The 17,351-nt window shown below is 42.2% G+C and overlaps 1 non-coding gene and 1 pseudogene across 1 annotated transcript; one reads left to right on the forward strand and one right to left on the reverse strand.

The window, feature by feature from the left end:
• Positions 1 to 2,667: 2,667 nt before the first annotated feature.
• On the forward strand, positions 2,668 to 2,742 carry Trnal-caa. Its single transcript has one exon. It is a non-coding gene; the product is annotated as a tRNA-Leu (tRNA).
• A 12,682-nt stretch (positions 2,743 to 15,424) lies between these two features.
• On the reverse strand, positions 15,425 to 15,542 carry LOC124556175 (annotated as a pseudogene).
• Between the last annotated feature and the right edge of the window lie 1,809 nt (positions 15,543 to 17,351).

Raw genomic sequence — 17,351 nt, forward strand, 5'->3', positions numbered from 1 at the left:
CTTCGTTTTTGTCATGTTCACCCCATAGCCTGTATCATGTCCGGGACACTCTCTCCCCTATTTCTCGATAGTACAAAACGTGCTGCACTTGTTTGAACTTTCTCGATGTAATTCGAATCTTGTCTGGCAAGGATCCCAGACCGCGCAGAAGTACTCCAAAAGAGGACGGACAAGTGTAGTGTAGGCAGTCTCCTTAGTAGGTCTGTTGCATTTTATGCGTGTTCTACCAGTAAAACGTAGTCTTTGGTTTACCTTCCCCACAATATTTTCTAAGTGTTCTTTCCAATTTAAGCTGTTCGTAATTGTAATTCCTAGGTATTTAGTTGAATTTACGGCCTTTAGATTTGATTGATGCATCGCGTAACCGAAGTCTAAAAGATTCCTTTTAGCACTCATGTGGATTACCTCACACTTTTCATTATTTTGGGTCAATTGGAAATTTGCGCACCACACAGATATCTTATCTTAATCGTTTAGCAAATTGTTTTGCCATTCTGATGACTTTCCTAGACGCTAAACGACAGCATCATCTGCAAACAAGCTAAGACGGCTGCTCAGATAGTCTCCTAAATCTTTTATACAGATAAGGAACAGCAGAGGGCCTGTAATACTGCCTTGGGGAACGACAAAAATCACTTCTGTTTTACTCTATGACTTTCCGTCAGTCACTACGAACTGTGGCCTCTCGGACAGCAAATCACGAATCCAGTCGCACAGCTAACACGATATTCCGTAAGCATGCAATTTGATTACTGGTCGCTTGTGAGATGCCGTGTCAAAAGCCTTCTGGAAATCTAGAAATACGGAAACAATTTGAAATCCCTTGTCAATAGCACTCAACACTTCATGTGACTAAAGAGCTAGTTGTGTTTCACAAGAACGATGATTTCTAAATCCGTTTTGACTGTGTGTCAATAGACCGTTTTCTTCGAGGCAATTCATAATGTTCGAACACAATATATGTTCCAAAATCCTGCTGCATATCGACGTTAATGATATGGGCCTGTAATTTAGTGGAGTACTCCTACAACCTTTCTTGAAGATCGGTGTTACCTGTGCAACTTTCCAGTCTTTGGGTACGGATCTTTTGTCGAGCGAATGGTTGTATATGATTGTTAAGTATGGAGCTAATGCATCAGAGTACTCCGAAAGGAACTTAACTCCTATACAATCTGGACCGGAAGACTTGCTTTTATTAAGTGATTTAAGTTGCTTCACCACTCCGAGGATATTTACTTCTACGTTATTCATGTTGGCAACTGTTCTTGATTTCGAATTCTGGAATATTTACTCCGTCTTCTTTCGTGAAGGAATTTTGGAAGGCTGTTTTTAGTAACTCTGCTTTGGCAGCACTGTAATCGATAGTATTTCCATTGCTATTCCACCGAGAAGGCATTGATTGTGTCTTTCCCATAGCATACTTCACAAACGACCATAATATCTAAGGATTTTATCCCAGATTTCGAGCAAAGTGTGTTGTGGAAACTGTCTTAGGCATCTCGCATTGAAGTCCGCACTAAATTTCGAGCTTCTGTAAAAGATCGCCAATCTTGGGGATTTTGCGTTTGTTTAAATTAGGCATGCTTTTTTCGTTGTTCTTGAGAGAGTCTTCTGAGCTATTTTGTTCACCAAGGGGGATCAGCTCCATCGTTTGTTAATTTATTTGGTATAAAACTGTCAATTGGTGTCGATACTAAGCTTTCTTAGAATTCAAGCCACATCTGGTCTACGCTTAAATGGTTAATTTGGAAGGAGTGTAATTGTCTCTCGGGAAGGCGACAAGCGAATTTTTATTTGTAATTTTGAATGGATACATTTTTCCTTTATTTTTGGAGGGTTTGGGAGTTGCGGTATTCAGTCTCGCTATTATAACCTCATATTCACAAATACCTGTATCGGTTTTGATGCTCGTTATTAACTTTGGATTATTTGTTACTATGAGGTCAAGTGTGTCTTCTCAACCGTTTATTATTCGAGTGGGCTCATGAACTAACTGCTCGGAATAATTTTCAGAGAATGCGTTTAGAACAATTTCGGATGATGTTTTATTCGTAACTCCCGATTCAAACATGTGTTTTCTTGAACATCTTGAAGGTAAATTGAAGCCAGCACTAACAATAATTGTATGAGTCAGGTACGTGTTTGAAATGAGATTCAAGTTTCTTTGAACTGTTCAGCAGTTGTATCATCTGAGTTGGGAGGTCGTTTAAAAGGATCCAGTTATTATATTATCCCGGTTGCCAATAATGTCTACCCATAGTAACTCACAGGAACTATCCACTTCAAGAATGAGATTTTTCCTCTGCAGTGGAGTGTACGCTGATATGAAACTTCCTGGCAGATTAAAACTGTGTGCCGGACAGAGACTCGAACTCCATACCTTTACCTTTCGCGGGCAAGTGCTCTATCAACTGAGCTACCCAAGCACGACTCACGCCCCGTCCTCACAGCTCCAATTCTGCCAGTACCTAGTCCCCTACCTTCCAAACTTCACAGAAGCTCTTCTGCGAACCTTGCAGAACTAGCACTCCTGGAAGGAAAGATATTACGGAGACATGGTTTAGCCACAGCCTGGGGGTGTTACCAGAATGAGAGCTTCTGTGAAGTTTGGAAGGTAGGAGACGAGGTACTGGCGGAATTGGAGCTTTGAGGACCGGTCGTGCGTCGTGCTTGGATAGCTCAGTCGGTAGAGCACTTGCCTGCAAAAGGCAAAGGTTCCGAGTTCGAGTCTCGGTCCAGCATACACTTTTAATCTGCCGGGAAGTTTCATATCTACTTCAATTTCACTGCAAGTCTAACTTTCTGCGTGGTGTTTGTTTGTTCTAAGCCGTGTCTCCGTACCACTTTCGCCCAACGACACTCTGAGCGTGTTTTTTAGGGAATTGACTAGTTTGAACCTGCGACCTGTTGCTGGTAAGGAGACGCCAGATCACACATGCCATGTAGAGTTCAGAAGAGTTCGGTGAGACTAGCGATGATATAATCAAATACTTAATGATCTCAGCGTCAGCTCCACTGCATTCCCTGTAAAAGAATCTTAATACTAACTAAATTTAGTGGAAGGGGTTCAAGGCTTTCCTATTTTTAGTTAGCTGGTAAAATAACGTCGAAAAAGCAGTTAAGTTTACCACTGGAAATTTTATTCTACTCACAAAACATTGTTTATAAATTACACTATTGATAAAAGGAAATATTTTAATACAGGATGATAAAAACCAACTGCGTTCAACAAAAATGTGAACGAATATTCCCCGAATGGGTTTCCAAGTTCTACAATGGATCGAAGGATGACCTATGCCATATCACATCTATAATCTAGATTTAAGTTAAGTTTAGTAAAAGAGAAAACTATCAAAATGGTCTACAGTGACCCTCAATTATCTTTAATTACTTATCTAACTTGTCATAAATTACAGTGGCTGATGTGACTTCTCAATAATTATATATCAGAAAAATCATTGCGTTTCAGATTTTTACTTCAAGTAGCAAATGTATATACCATGATCTTTAATTGACGATCGACACTAGTATTAGGCAAAAAGGGGATTTAACAGATGAGACTTCTGCAGTTCTGAGTGAAGCTTAATGCGCTGTTATGCAGCATCACATACATTCATTACCTTGACGGTGTTTAGGCAGCGTCAGGGGGTGGCGGGCGGCGCAGCTCCACTCACCTCACCGTCTCGGAAGCAACTCTCTCCTAACCTCTCCTTACTACAATTTACCAAATTTGGTTTAAAAAAAGCTATCTGGCTGTGTTTTCAACTGACCAATCAGGGTCTCAATGTTAACCTTAAGCTCCACCTACAAAATTCTGTCTATCCAATGAGAAACGTTATACTTTTCTTGGTGGGGCAATGTTTTTAACGTTTGCAACGTAACAGAGACGCGAAAAAGGCTCACGCTAAAACTTGCAGCTGGTGTGGCCCTTTTAGTGTTATCGTAAGATCTATACTGTTCTTCTGGAGGTCTCTATCTTTTAACATGGGCTGGGGGGTGGTTTTGGCGGTCAGCTGGCGACGTGGGTGTACGCTCCTTATCGTAGGGCCTTCTAGCTTAACACGGTTCTGCTCTCGGTTTCTGTTCTTGTTTCTCCCCTCGGAACTGCGTCTGTTTCACGGTGGGAAGGTATGACATGCATTTAGACGTTCTTGTGTTAGTCTGTGGTATTCCATTTACTCATTCAATGATCGTATTACTTTGGTTAATTTAATGACATGATTTATTCGGAGCTATGTGACATACTGCCGGATTTGCTTATCATCTCAGGGTTTTGCCCGACACCTTACACAAGGTAAACTACTTCTAACTGCAATAAACATTCCACCGCGATCTGCATTTAGCCTATACTTGCTGAACATTGTTAGGTCCTTTTAAAAATATTCGGCTTAACTTATCTCTGGTTTTAGCCAACTTTCAGTGCCTATAACTATTTGAGCACCAATGCTTTCTGTTAGCGCTTGGAGCTCTGGTACCTCCCTAATGCAGCTACGACAGTACACAGCTGTCATTACTATTGCTCCTAGATCTACGTCTTTCAATGTTCGACCTACACCCTTTGAGACTGAAGCCCTTTTTGTGTTTCTCTACCTAAAAACCATCCGGTCCTCGCCACACAGCCCCTACTACCCGTGTAGCCGCCTCCTGCATGTAATGAACTCCTGAGCTATTTAGCGGAACTGGATATCCTGCCATCCTATGGCGCAAGTCGCGGAGGCGGCAGCCTACACGGTCGCAGAACCGTCTGAGCCACTGGTTCAGACCCTCCACTCGGCTCTGCAATTAATTATGTGTATAGATAATAATAATAATACTTTCGTGTGGCTCAGTGGTCTGGTGCAAGGTTTTGTATTGGAAGCCACTTCGGCGACTTACGTGACCCTAACCTAACTAGATATCCTACTCTGGAAAGGGGACCTACGCTTCAATGTGGAATCCCCACTAAGCATTGTTTCTGGTGACTCCTCAAATAGTTGAGAGATGAAGGCTAGACTGAAACGACGACTGCCTTCTGCAGTCTCACTGAGATTCGATCGCGAAACTTCTCGGTTTCCAAGCATACGTTTGACTGCTAAACCACCAGGACTGCCATGTATGTAGATAGTTCATCCAAGGCTTTATTAAAGTGAGTTCGCGAGTTTCAAAATATATGATTTATATGGCCATACCTTTTGACTGAATTGATTTAGAAGCTTAAATTTTTTACACTACCAAGGGACCACAGACCTTAGTATTTCAAATAAATTTCAGCTTGGTACCTCCAGCTGTTTATGAGAGAAAGGGGACTTAACAGACGCATTGACAGACGGACGGACAACAGACTGCAAAGAAATTACACGGTGTAACTACCAGCTAACAGTTTTTGGATTTTTCCCTTTACTTGCACTGCACTGCGAAACATTGCTTCTTGTCGAATTTCACGATTCTAGGCCAACAGGAAGAACCCTACAGGTTTTTATGAGTGAGTTTGCAAGTGTCGAAACATGTGACATAAATTTCAAGTTGATACCCGTACCATGTCCTGAGAAAAAGGGGTCTTAATAGTCGGACAGACAGACGGACACGATGACAGACAGACAGATGAACAACGAATTGATCCTATAAGGATCCCGTTTTTACATACTGAGGTGCGGAACCCTAAAAAGACGTTTTTGTTTTGTAGAAACCCATGGTGAGTGTTTAACAAGTGTTATTCCGACGATACTAAAAGTGCGCGGAGAATACTGAGTAGTGGCGGGAGTGTAGATAAATGAACATAAAGTTTACGCATGTGAATCTCAGGGAAACTAATTTATGTACATCTTTTACACAATTTCTAGCTGATTGATTTTTTACTTGAGACACAATTTGTGTATAACGTAATGAGTCTTTTCACTACATTGAGCGCATAACACAATTCTGTGGTTCTCGGTCCGTGTAGATTTTAATCTGTGTTGTACCCATTCGAGAATTAAATGCCACAAGATGGCTTGACGCACGTAACAAGAATCTCTCTTATCCTTTCTCATACATTTACACTTAATTCATTGTTTGACAACTTAATTAGCAACACCCTTCCCTTGGTTTTACATTAAGAAAAGTATAAATCTTTATATAACATCACGTTTCAAGTCGTTCAAGTTTCTTCTCTTTCCTACTTTCCAACTTTCTCTTCTATACCATGCCGCCGAGGGAGTTGGCTCAGTGGCTAGCACCCTGGACTCCCGTTCGGGAGGACGACCATCCTAATTTAAGTTTTCCGTGGTTTCCCTAAATCGCTTCAGCAAATGCCGGGTTGGTTCCTTTGAAAGGGCGCGGCCGACTCCCTTCCCTAATCGGATGGGATCGATGAAAACCTCGGTGTTTGGTCCCCTCCCCAAATCAACCAACCAACCGACCAACTTACAATGCCTCGATATGATCGTAAATTTTCAGAAAGTTCACTTACAATGTTACACCGATATCTCCTACTAGTTGATTTACAGAGAATCTTCTTTTCGCTTTACACTTCATTGCTCTAACAATCCTGTATAATTTCATTCTACAGAAATAAAATACTCCGATGCGGGTATATAAGCACCGACTTGCAGGCAAGGGATTAATGTGGCATTAGCGTGTTTCCGAAGAGCGTGCGGTAAATGCGGGAACTTGAACTATGGCGACGTTATTACCAAATGGGTTCCAGCAGGACCAACGTTGTGTTATTCTTTTCTTCGTTGCCGAAGACCAAAATCCGGTAGACATCATACTTCTCGTATGTCGAGGTAATGTTGCATCGCATGCTTGATTCCTTTTCGTTATGCCTACTAGATTTATATAGAGACTTTAGTTTGCCTTTGTACATTATCTACATTCCACTAGGAATGTCGGACATGTTATGGCACCTTGCACAATGGAAGGCTTTTTATAAGTGAAGCGTAAATATTTGTAGAGTGTAATGCCGTAGAAATACAAGAAATTCTAATCAGTTATTGCACTTATCATCAATATCATCTATGATTAATTACCTAAAAATGCTGAAAATCATGTAATATGTAATAAACGTCCTAGCATTGGAGGATGTGCCATATATTTGTGAGTGGCGGTACAGTTAAACGGAGTATGGAATCATACACTGTGTGATCCAAAGTATCCGGACACCCCCCAAAACATACGTTTTTCATATTAGGTTCATTGTGTATCGTGCTGCCACCTACCACCAAGTACTCCATATCAACGATCTCAGTAGTCATTAGACATCGTGTGACAGCGGAATGGGACGCTCCGCGGAAATCACGGACTTCGAACGTGGTCAGGTGACTGGGTGTCACTTACGTCATGCGTCTGTACGCGAGATTTTCACACTCCTAAACATCCCTAGGTTCACTGTTTCCGATGTGATAGTTAAGTGGAAACGTTAAGGGACACGCACAGTACAAAAGCGTACAAGCCGACTTCGTCTGTTGACTGACAGAGACCGCTGACGGTTGAAGAAGGTCGAAATGTGTAATAGGCAGGCATCTATCCAGACCATCACACAGGAATTCCAAACTACATGAGGATCCATTGCAAGTTCTATGACAGTTATGCAGGAGGTGAGAAAACGTGGATTTCATGGTCGAGCGGCTGCTCAAAAGCCACACATCACGCCGGTAAATGCCAAACGACGCCTCGCTTGGTGTAAGAAGCGCAAACATTGGACGAATGAATAGTGTAAAAACGTTGTTTGGAGTTACGAATCACGGTTCACAATGTGCTGATCCTATGGCAGGGCGTGCGTATGGCTAATATCTGGTGAACGTCATCTGCCAGCGTGTGTAGTGCCTACAGTAAAATTCGGAGTCGGTGGTGTTATTGTGTGGTCATGTTTTTCATGGAGGGGGCTTGCACCCCATGTTGTTTTGCGTGGCACTATCACACTATCACCGGCCTACATTGATGTTTTAAGCACCTTCTTGCTTCCCGCTGTTGAAGAGCAATTCGGAGATGGCGATTGCATCTTTCAACACGATGGAACACCTGTTCATTTTGCACGGCCTGTGACGGAGTGGTTACGCGACCATAAAATCCCTGTAATGGACTGGCCTGCACAGAGTGCTGGCCTGAATCCTAGAAAACACTTTTGGGATGTTTTGGAACGCAGACTTGGTGCCAGGCCTCACCGATCGACATCGATACTTCTCCTCAGTGCAGCACTCCGTGAAGAATGGGCTACCATTCCCCAAGAAATCTTCCAGCACCTGACTGAACGTATGCCTGCGAGATTTGAAGCTGTCATCAAGGCTACGGGTGGGCCAACACCATACTGAATTCCAGCATTACCGATGGGGGGCACCTCGAACTTGTAAGTCATTTTCAGCGAGGTGTCCGGATACTTTTGATCAATATAGTGTACTATAGCCTGTTGTGGACCGTTATCCTACAAGGTACCACTTTTGTGTGAGGTCACAAAAAAGCGAAAGATGTTTACGACATTCCGACGCGCCACGTCTTGTCTCCCATGCAACCACAATATTGGCTGCTAATGGCAACAGTGGGCAGGACTGGAGGTATCCAATATTGAGCGCAGCAGGAGGCTACTGAGCGTAGTTGAACAGCTCAGACGACGAATAACTCACAACAATGCTACAGTGCTAGTGGTGCTAATACAAAGCAGAGCAATGGCAATGATAAACAAAGCAAACATTGCATTGTATGTACAACAACAGTTGCCGAAGTCGACATTTCGTCAGAAAGGAATCCAAGGAATTTCATAGAGTGAAAAAGAAGTGGGAGATGAGATATTAGCGTTTCTGCAAGAGGAGTCAGTGGAATGTGTTGTGTCGTATACGTTCTGCTGTGCGGACAATGTACATGATGGAGTACAATGATGACAATATGTGCTTAACAAGTGGAAGTGATACTGAAGCAGTATGTAGTTCATCGTCCTTGCCGGACAGCGAGCCACGAAACCCGACTCCAGTGAAACGTAGTAAAGGACAATCGTTGTCCAAGGAGTGGGTGCAAGGAAGATCATACACAGCGTAGTAAAAAGATAAATATGATCAGATTTTGAGTAAATCTGCAGCAGTTTGATTGTGTAATGCATAAGAAGAACTACGGATATTCAAGGATGGACGAGGCGCACTTGTTACAAAAACCGGTGTTTGCGAGTTTCAAGGATAGTTCAAATGACTGTAAGCACTATGGGACAACATCTGAGATCATCAGTCCCCTAGACTCAGAACTACTTAAATCTAACTAACCTAAGGACATCACACACATCCATGCCCGAGGCAGGATTCGAACTGGGGGCCGTAGCAGCCGCGTTGTTCCGGGATGAAGAGCCTAGAACCGCTCTACCACAGCGGCCGGCTTTCAAGGATGCTTGATGCAGTTTACAGGATGTGAATGATAATGACCTACTACGTCATGAACATCAAAATTGCGTGCGACATAGATTACAGTGATTTCAAGGGAAACAGTAGATGGTTGCATAACTTCAAACAGTGCTACAGAATTAGAAGACGTAAGATAATAAAATTTCAAATAAATTGTTAACTTGATTATGCACAGAAAACTGCAGAATCGGCCCAAAAACTTGTAGATGAGATATAGAAATTTATCCCATCGTTAAGTACAGAGCGAGGTGGCGCAGTGGTTAGCACACTGGACTCGCATTCGTGAGGATGACGGTTCAATACCGTGTACGACCATACTGATTCAGGTTTTCCGTGATTTTTTCCCGTGATTTCCATAAATCGCTTCAGGCTTGGTTCCTTTGACAGTGCACGGCCTACTTCCTTCCCTAATCCGATGAGACCGATGACATGCTGTTTGGTCTCTTCCCCTCAAATCAACCCAAGCCATCGTTAAGTAAGGAATTTTATTCAAAGCCCGACCAATGGGAATTTGAAGAGGAAATCCACATGAAAGGAACCCTGGAAATTAGAGGTACCACAAGATTGTATCAAGAACAAAACATCAATACCTTAAGCATTCGTTTCCAATTATGTTGACTGTTAATCTGGATGCTAAATTTGCTGGAAGATTATTTCTTGTGTTGCGAGAAGATGGAGTTGCTTTGCCCCCTACGTTTCTTTCTCGTGTGCAAGATCTTGCAAGGGTAGTAGGGAATATTTACGTCACAGTAAGCAAGATTGGAAACTGCAACTATGATATGAGCACTGCTTTTGTCCAATAGCTGGTCAAAATAACTTGCTTTTGCTTTATTACTCGTCTGTATATAAAAATCATACTCCTTTGGAGCAAACTATCCCCCCTTCCCCCCCCCCCCCACCACTAAAAAGTGTGTGACATGCAATTCATAGCCGGCATCGGTGGCCGAGCGGTTCGAGGCGCTTCAGTCCGGAACCGCGCGACTGCTACGGTCGCAGGTTGGAATCCCGCCTCGGGCATGGATGTGTGTGATGTCTTTAGGTTAGTTAGGTTTAAGTAGTTCTAAGTTCTAGGGGACTGATGACCACAGATGTTAAGTCCCATAGTGCTCAGAGCAATTTTTTTTTTTTTTTTTTTTTTTTTTTTTTTTTTTTTTGCAATTCATACCACATGGAACCAGTAAACAAATTCAGCCTGTGGATATTTTTTTTCTGTGACTATAAAACATATTATCGCACTATATGCAGCTAGGTCTTAAAGGATAGCCAGTCTGACGGTAAGTTCCAGGACAGACTGTTTCGCATTAGGTTGCATGTCGTCACATTCCATCAGTCCTCATCAACCCGTTACACTAGCATGATTCTATCTGCATTCCTTACGAGTGGAAAACTAACTGAACGACCTGCACAGATTGTAATTCCCAAGGAGTTCGCCTTCGATCTTGATGGTGCGAACCTTTTTCGATCACTCAAATGGCTCAAATGGCTCTGAGCACTATGGGACTTAACATCTATGGTCATCAGTCCCCTAGAACTTAGAACTACTTAAACCTAACTAACCTAAGGACAGCACACAACACCCAGCCATCACGAGGCAGAGAAAATCTCAGACCCCGCCGGGAATCGAACCCGGGAACCCGGGTTTTCGATCACTGCGGAGCGCCATTTTTCATTCGGCGTTCATGGCGCAAGTTAATGGTTTGTTTTGAAAATGTCTTGAATGTCGACGATGTCCATGTTCTGAAGTGAAATACATGCATCCCATAAAAGGTTGACCTCTGCAACTCCTGGAAACTAATTTTGTGTCGCCCTCTTGATGCACACGTCGAGTCATTAGTAGCTAACATTTCTCATGTCATAATTGTTAAGACAACAGTTTCAAATGAGCCTTACTGAAGAATGAACTGGAGACCTCGCCTTCAAGGGATTCCTTGCTCGAGAAGCATGTGGCTGCAGGAAGCAAAACGAGTTTCGGAAAAACAGGTATATGTTTTATTTCAAAACGACAACTCAACCGAATGTGTTCTATCTGAAGTCATTGCTAGAAATTTTAAAATTCGTAAATGAACTTAAATTATCCTGTGTAACTGTCTGTCAAAATGGTCCGAGACTGATTTTATTCCTGGCCTCCAAGCGACGTCAGCGCCCAACCACGGTGGCAGTTTGAATTAGCAACTGTAAACAACTGATGAGCATTCGACCAGTCAGTTTTGAGCCAGCGGTTTTAAGTAATGGGCGTGCGGTCGCAGTGTGTTAACGTTTTTGTGTCATAAATCTCAATGGCGGAACGAACTGAACATGTGTAACTCACGTGTTCAAGACATTCTCCAGAATATTTTGAATGAGAGAAAAGCGAACAAAAACAACGAGGCACTGACGCCTCCAGTGACTTGACTGAATTGGAAAACGTAGAAAACTTTTCTGTAAAAAAATCATCACGTATTACGAGAGTTGGTGTTATCGCATAACCGACCGTACGAGTTGAATACAAAGGGTTCCGTGTCTTGTAACCAAGTGACGGGACATGTAAAACATTAAAACTACTAATTTAACGTTTCTGTGTTTGTTATTTATCCAGTCTTAAAACGTTTTGTAATGACGAGTTATACAGTTTTGGGTCTGTTGCAACGAACCTGTCCATATTTTCGTGAGCTTAAAATGAGAAATAAGGTACCATTAGTTGAAATTTGCTTATTCAAATGTAATAAGCAAATTTTTGCAAAGTAATACTCTTTTGTAAAGGAATGTGAACCCCAGGTCCTGGAACAGTACAGTTTCGTCAGCATTTACGTATAGAACTACCTGATCGCAGTTCAAAAGAAAGCGGTTTTGTGATTTATTCTTCTTACGCTTTTGGGCTTCGAGCCAAGCACACCTGCGCCGCCAAGCAGTGCTCTAAACAAATCGCTTGTGCCCGCCCATCATGCATTTCACTTCGCTGTCACCAGCCCTGTAATTAGAGGTTTATGAACATGTTATTTAACCTTAAGTAATGGATATGACAGAAAAGACACTTATACTGTACGAGCTGGAGGCAACAGCATATTGGTGGAGTAAATTTCGCAACGTTGAGCTTTCTCGTAATGCGGCGTCTTTTCAATAAATAAATAATAAAAAAAAGAAAACAGCCTATAGGATGTGAAACTGATTCTGAAATTTACTGTGGAAAAAATAACTTCCTGCGGGCGTCCGAGGTCGAACGACAGCGAGTCTTAGGTTCTGTATGTCCATCCTTTTGACTGGAGATGTTGGGGACCACGGCTGTTTACTATTGTAAGAACATGAGACGCCTACAGCCGTCATTATCATCTTATTTATTGTGCAGCTACCAGTTTCGGTGCTTCAATGAACCATCTTCAGGTCGTAGCTGTTGCTGAAGCTGTTATCACGATCCATACATAACACTGCGTCAGTGACCAACATAACTGGTTTGCACAGACAGTAACTGTGGTGTCAGCACTCCAACCACCAACTGCAGTGTGCGTAAACCAGTTACGTTGGCACTGATGCAGTGTATATGTGAATCGTGATGACATCTTCAGCATCAACTACGGCCTGAAGATGACTCATTGAAGCTCCGATACTGGTAGCTACACAGTAAGTAAGATCATAAGGGCGGCTGTAGGTGTTTCATTTTCTTACAAAAGCGAGTCTTAGCATGCACACAACGGATTCGACGTCGTCAAGGTTTTGTTCTTAATAGGAGGTCTGGAAGAGATCCGCCCAGGCTCACGAACAACTTGCAGCAGAAATAGAGACGGCGGCTTTCGGACGCTGACATCGACACTCGCGCGTGTTAAACACACTCTCCTGCTACATTGCCGTCCCAAGACGTCTCATTGAGGGAGAGCAGGAAGCAGCACCAGCTTGTAATGTTGTTGCTTTAATTTTCTATGAAAGCGGTGCTGATATACGATAAAAGCGGTTTAAAAGCTGTGAGCTGTCTGGGGAAGTTAACCTTGCATTACTGAGCAACTGTTTCACCAGGTATCTAGTCTAGCCTACCAAATTCCCAACCAGGCTAACATTAATTATAATCTTTTAATTGTCATGCGACAACCGGTGATATATATATATATATATATATATATATATATATATATATATATATATATATAAAAGAGAATTGAAATGAAAAGAAATAAATCAGTTTATATTTGGAAATTTATTTTAACATTGATCATTGAAATTTCAGCATATTAAACTTGAGTCATAACTAAGCTGGTGCCTTATTTAGGACTGTAAAAATGTGAGTTTGTAATCTTACGGAACACATCAAATATGGAGACAAGATTGGGAGACTACATACAACACTGCATTCATAAAATAACACACAAAGAACGTTGAAACATATGCAAGAGGAAATTAACCACAACCAACCGATTCAATTTTCACCCAAAGAAGTTACGTTCGTAGCGCAATCCTGTCCGTCATGTAATTACCACACACTGGTATACTAAATTCATACTAACACTCTGTGAAAATTTCCCGAAAAGAATAGCTGAGGGCTACTTTGATGCTTTCACCACATGCTTCACGTGGTCAACTTGGTTTACACAAGAGTGTAACTCCACAATAATTTTGATAATTAAAATAAATTACATCGAAACGCAATTTACTAAAGAAAAACCTCGAACTGGTTACTATCGTCTTACTATTAACCTGATGGGTCAAACTGTTGTATAAGCACGTGGTACTGGTCTCATAAAGTACACCCCACGTGGGTTGAACATAAAGAAAAGTTGCTATATTAAAAAAATATTGTCAAGACGAGACGTTATAATCACACGAGCATTCGCATTTAAGATTGATGATCTTAGTTATAGTTGCTGATCAACAAGTGGTTCCACTTTACTCACAAAGTAGTGACAAAGCAACTACCGGAAGATATTCTGAACTTCACACGCGAATTACACTGCGTTGCAATTTAAGATAACATTAGATATTTTAGAGCTAAACCTGAAATAAAGGTGATTAAATTTTCAATTAGGCTGAACTTAAGAAATCCATTGTCCTACGGACAGCAGACACGCGCTTAGCTGGAGATCTTACCACTTCAGACCGACTGCCCTGGTCCCTTCCTGAGGGTGGCTCACACATACAAACGGAAGTGGCCAGAGGGGCAGCTTCATATACCAACATGACAACGTACGGACAGGACCATACTAAGAATGGAAACCTCTCTGCTTTTAGAGAGCGTAGCTACCTGTTCCGACGTTGGTCCTACTGTTCTCTAGCAGACAGGCTTGTCTGCTACCATCAAGCATGCAACTAGAAATACATTTGCTCATTCATCCTCTCACACAGAAGGGAAGGGGGTGACAGTATCTTATCATATACGGTATATAAAAGAAAGCGGATGTAGGTTCCGTATGAGACTGTGTGACATGAATTACATATAAACTGTGTTTTAAAGTGTAGTAGTGTGACAGATCGTTCTTGTTTATGTGAAAAAGTAACACGTTCCACTACTCAGTCTCCTCCCAGATAGTCAGAAACACCACAGTAAATTTAGAAGAGGAATTTATGCCGTAAATGACAACATATTTAAGAAATTAACATGAAAGGAATTCAACAGAGACCTTTCAAGCTAAGCATCGGGATGACCCTGGGTCTGCTCATTGTTTTTCTTGATTTATATCAATCTTCCTGATTGGAAGTCAAATGTACTATTTATGTTAGAAAAATCCGTGCGTCGAACGGATTCAAAGGTGATTCCTTACTTTTCCAGGGAGGTACTCTTCAGCTCATCCATTCCCACACGCTGTGAGAAAGATGTTAATCTTCATTGTTCACTAATATCTCTGCTATTCTTCTGTAACCAGCTGCATTCGCAAATACTTTGGTACAGTTTCAGAGGGAAAATGACGCCTCTCCTCTCTCCGCCCGAACAGGCCGTGGCAGGCCCAACGGTACCGACCGGCCGCCGTGTCATCCTCAGCCCACAGGCGTCACTGGATGCGGATATGGAGGGGCATGTGGTCAGCTCACCGCTCTTCCGGCCGCGTGTCAGTTTACGTGACCGAAGCTGCTACTTCTCAATGAAGTAGCTCCTCAGTTTGCCTCACAAGGGCTGAGTGCACCCCGCTTGCCAACAGCGCTCGGCAGACCGGATGGTCACCCATCCAAGTGCTAGCACAGCCCGACAGCGCTTAACTTCGGTGATTTGACGGGAACCGGTGTTACCACTGCGATAAGGCCGTTGACCAAATGACGCCTAATTTCACAGAAATCACTCTTCTAATAAGCACTACTGTCACCAGCATGTCTATATTGCCCCTGATGATTAGATCCTCACATAATATTAATGTACTATTCATCCCTGCCTTCTATATATATTTTTTGTCCATCTTTGATGGATGGACTTCTTGTGTGGTTAGTTGAATAATAACTTTATTTCGACAGAAAACATTAGCAGGGCCTTGGACTCTTTTGGTTCTGTAGACCTACTCTTATGTTTTTTTCTCTCTTGACGTTCTATTTCTGGGGGACGTCTATGTTAGTTCTCGGGATTTGTATTTTATACCATCGTAAGGGCGCAACTGTACCAGTGTAGTCCAGGTGGCTTTCGGACTTTCTGAAGAAGTTTTCTTGTGCGCTTTTTTTTTTATCACTTCCTACATCGTTTGTACTTTTGCACGTCTAGTGCATGATGGAAACCTATTGTTTATACTCATTTCGGGGCTTTTAAAATTAGTCTAACACATCTTTTTGAATTACTCTGACAATTTTGATGTTTGTTGTGCTGTCTGTCACCCGCGTTGAACAGCCGTGTACTACAGATGGAGGGAGTGTGCTTTTATACGACCCAAGTGTTGTTCGAGTGTTTATCTGTGAGTGAGGTAGGTGTGAAAATAATTTATATAGTAATCTGATCATTTTTCTCTTTTTTGTCTGCATGTGTATTTTGAATAACAATTTTTTTCTTGCTTGGTCACTCCAGGTTATTTCCGAATTGTGGATAGTGTGTCGATCTCTTAGTTTGATTTTCGACGTATAAACGTTACCGCTTTTGGTTCACCTGAGTTCAGCTCAACTAGATTCTCGTCTGCCCGTTGGTATGACAGTGTTAACGGTCTCTGCAGTCATATGATGGTCGCATTGACCCTTCTGCCGCTCGTAAGGAATGTAGTATCATCGGGAAAATGTGATGTCACTACGTGAGTGATGACACGTTAGTAGTTAGCTTATAAGATTGAAGGAATGGACGATAGTACCGAGCCTTCCGGTATGCTTTCATGTAATTTAATGCTGGAACGTTAGTCGTTCAGTGTTACGAATAATCGTCTGTCTAGTAAGAAACTGTCAAAAGTTTTGATGCAGTGGTCATGGATAATTGTCATCGCATTTAGTTTCGTTATTAATTTGCCTTTCCAGACTTTATCCCGTACCCCTTTTGAACGCCTACCAAGGAGTACGCGAGTAATTTGCACAATTCATACTGTAAGCCATATACTCCGAAATTCGTAAAATTTGTCCTTCTGAACTGGGATCTGTTGTTCATGAGTGAACTAGTTAAAATGAACTATACTGGAAAAGGAACTGTTCACAGTGGTATTTCTTTTAGTGAACTATCGTTCTTTACTCCTCACTTCCCCCACTCACTGGAAGTTAGAAGGAGGATGCATGGATCTCCCCTCCGTTTATATTGAGTACACTCACTGCCAGGCTGGCTCTGAGCACTGGGACTTAACTGCTGAGGTCATCAGTCCCCTAGAACTTAGAACTACTTAAACCTAACTAACATAAGGACTTCACACACATCCATGCCCGAGGCAGGATTCGAACCTGCGACCGTAGCGGTCGCGCGGTTCCAGACTGTAGCGCCTAGAGCCGCTCGGCCACCAAGGCCGGTTCACTGCCAGGACCTGAGTGTTCGTAGTTCTGAACACATAACAGTGAACTGTGCGAACTGCGTCTGATCGGAAGATCGAAACCTTTCCGTTAGTTCACTTAGTTCATTTCAGATTCTCTCATCCTTTAAACCTTTTTTACACTTACTACAATTTTTTTGGT

The sequence above is a fragment of the Schistocerca americana genome, chromosome 1 (genome assembly GCF_021461395.2).
Source record: "Schistocerca americana isolate TAMUIC-IGC-003095 chromosome 1, iqSchAmer2.1, whole genome shotgun sequence".
NCBI lineage: Eukaryota > Metazoa > Arthropoda > Insecta > Orthoptera > Acrididae > Schistocerca > Schistocerca americana.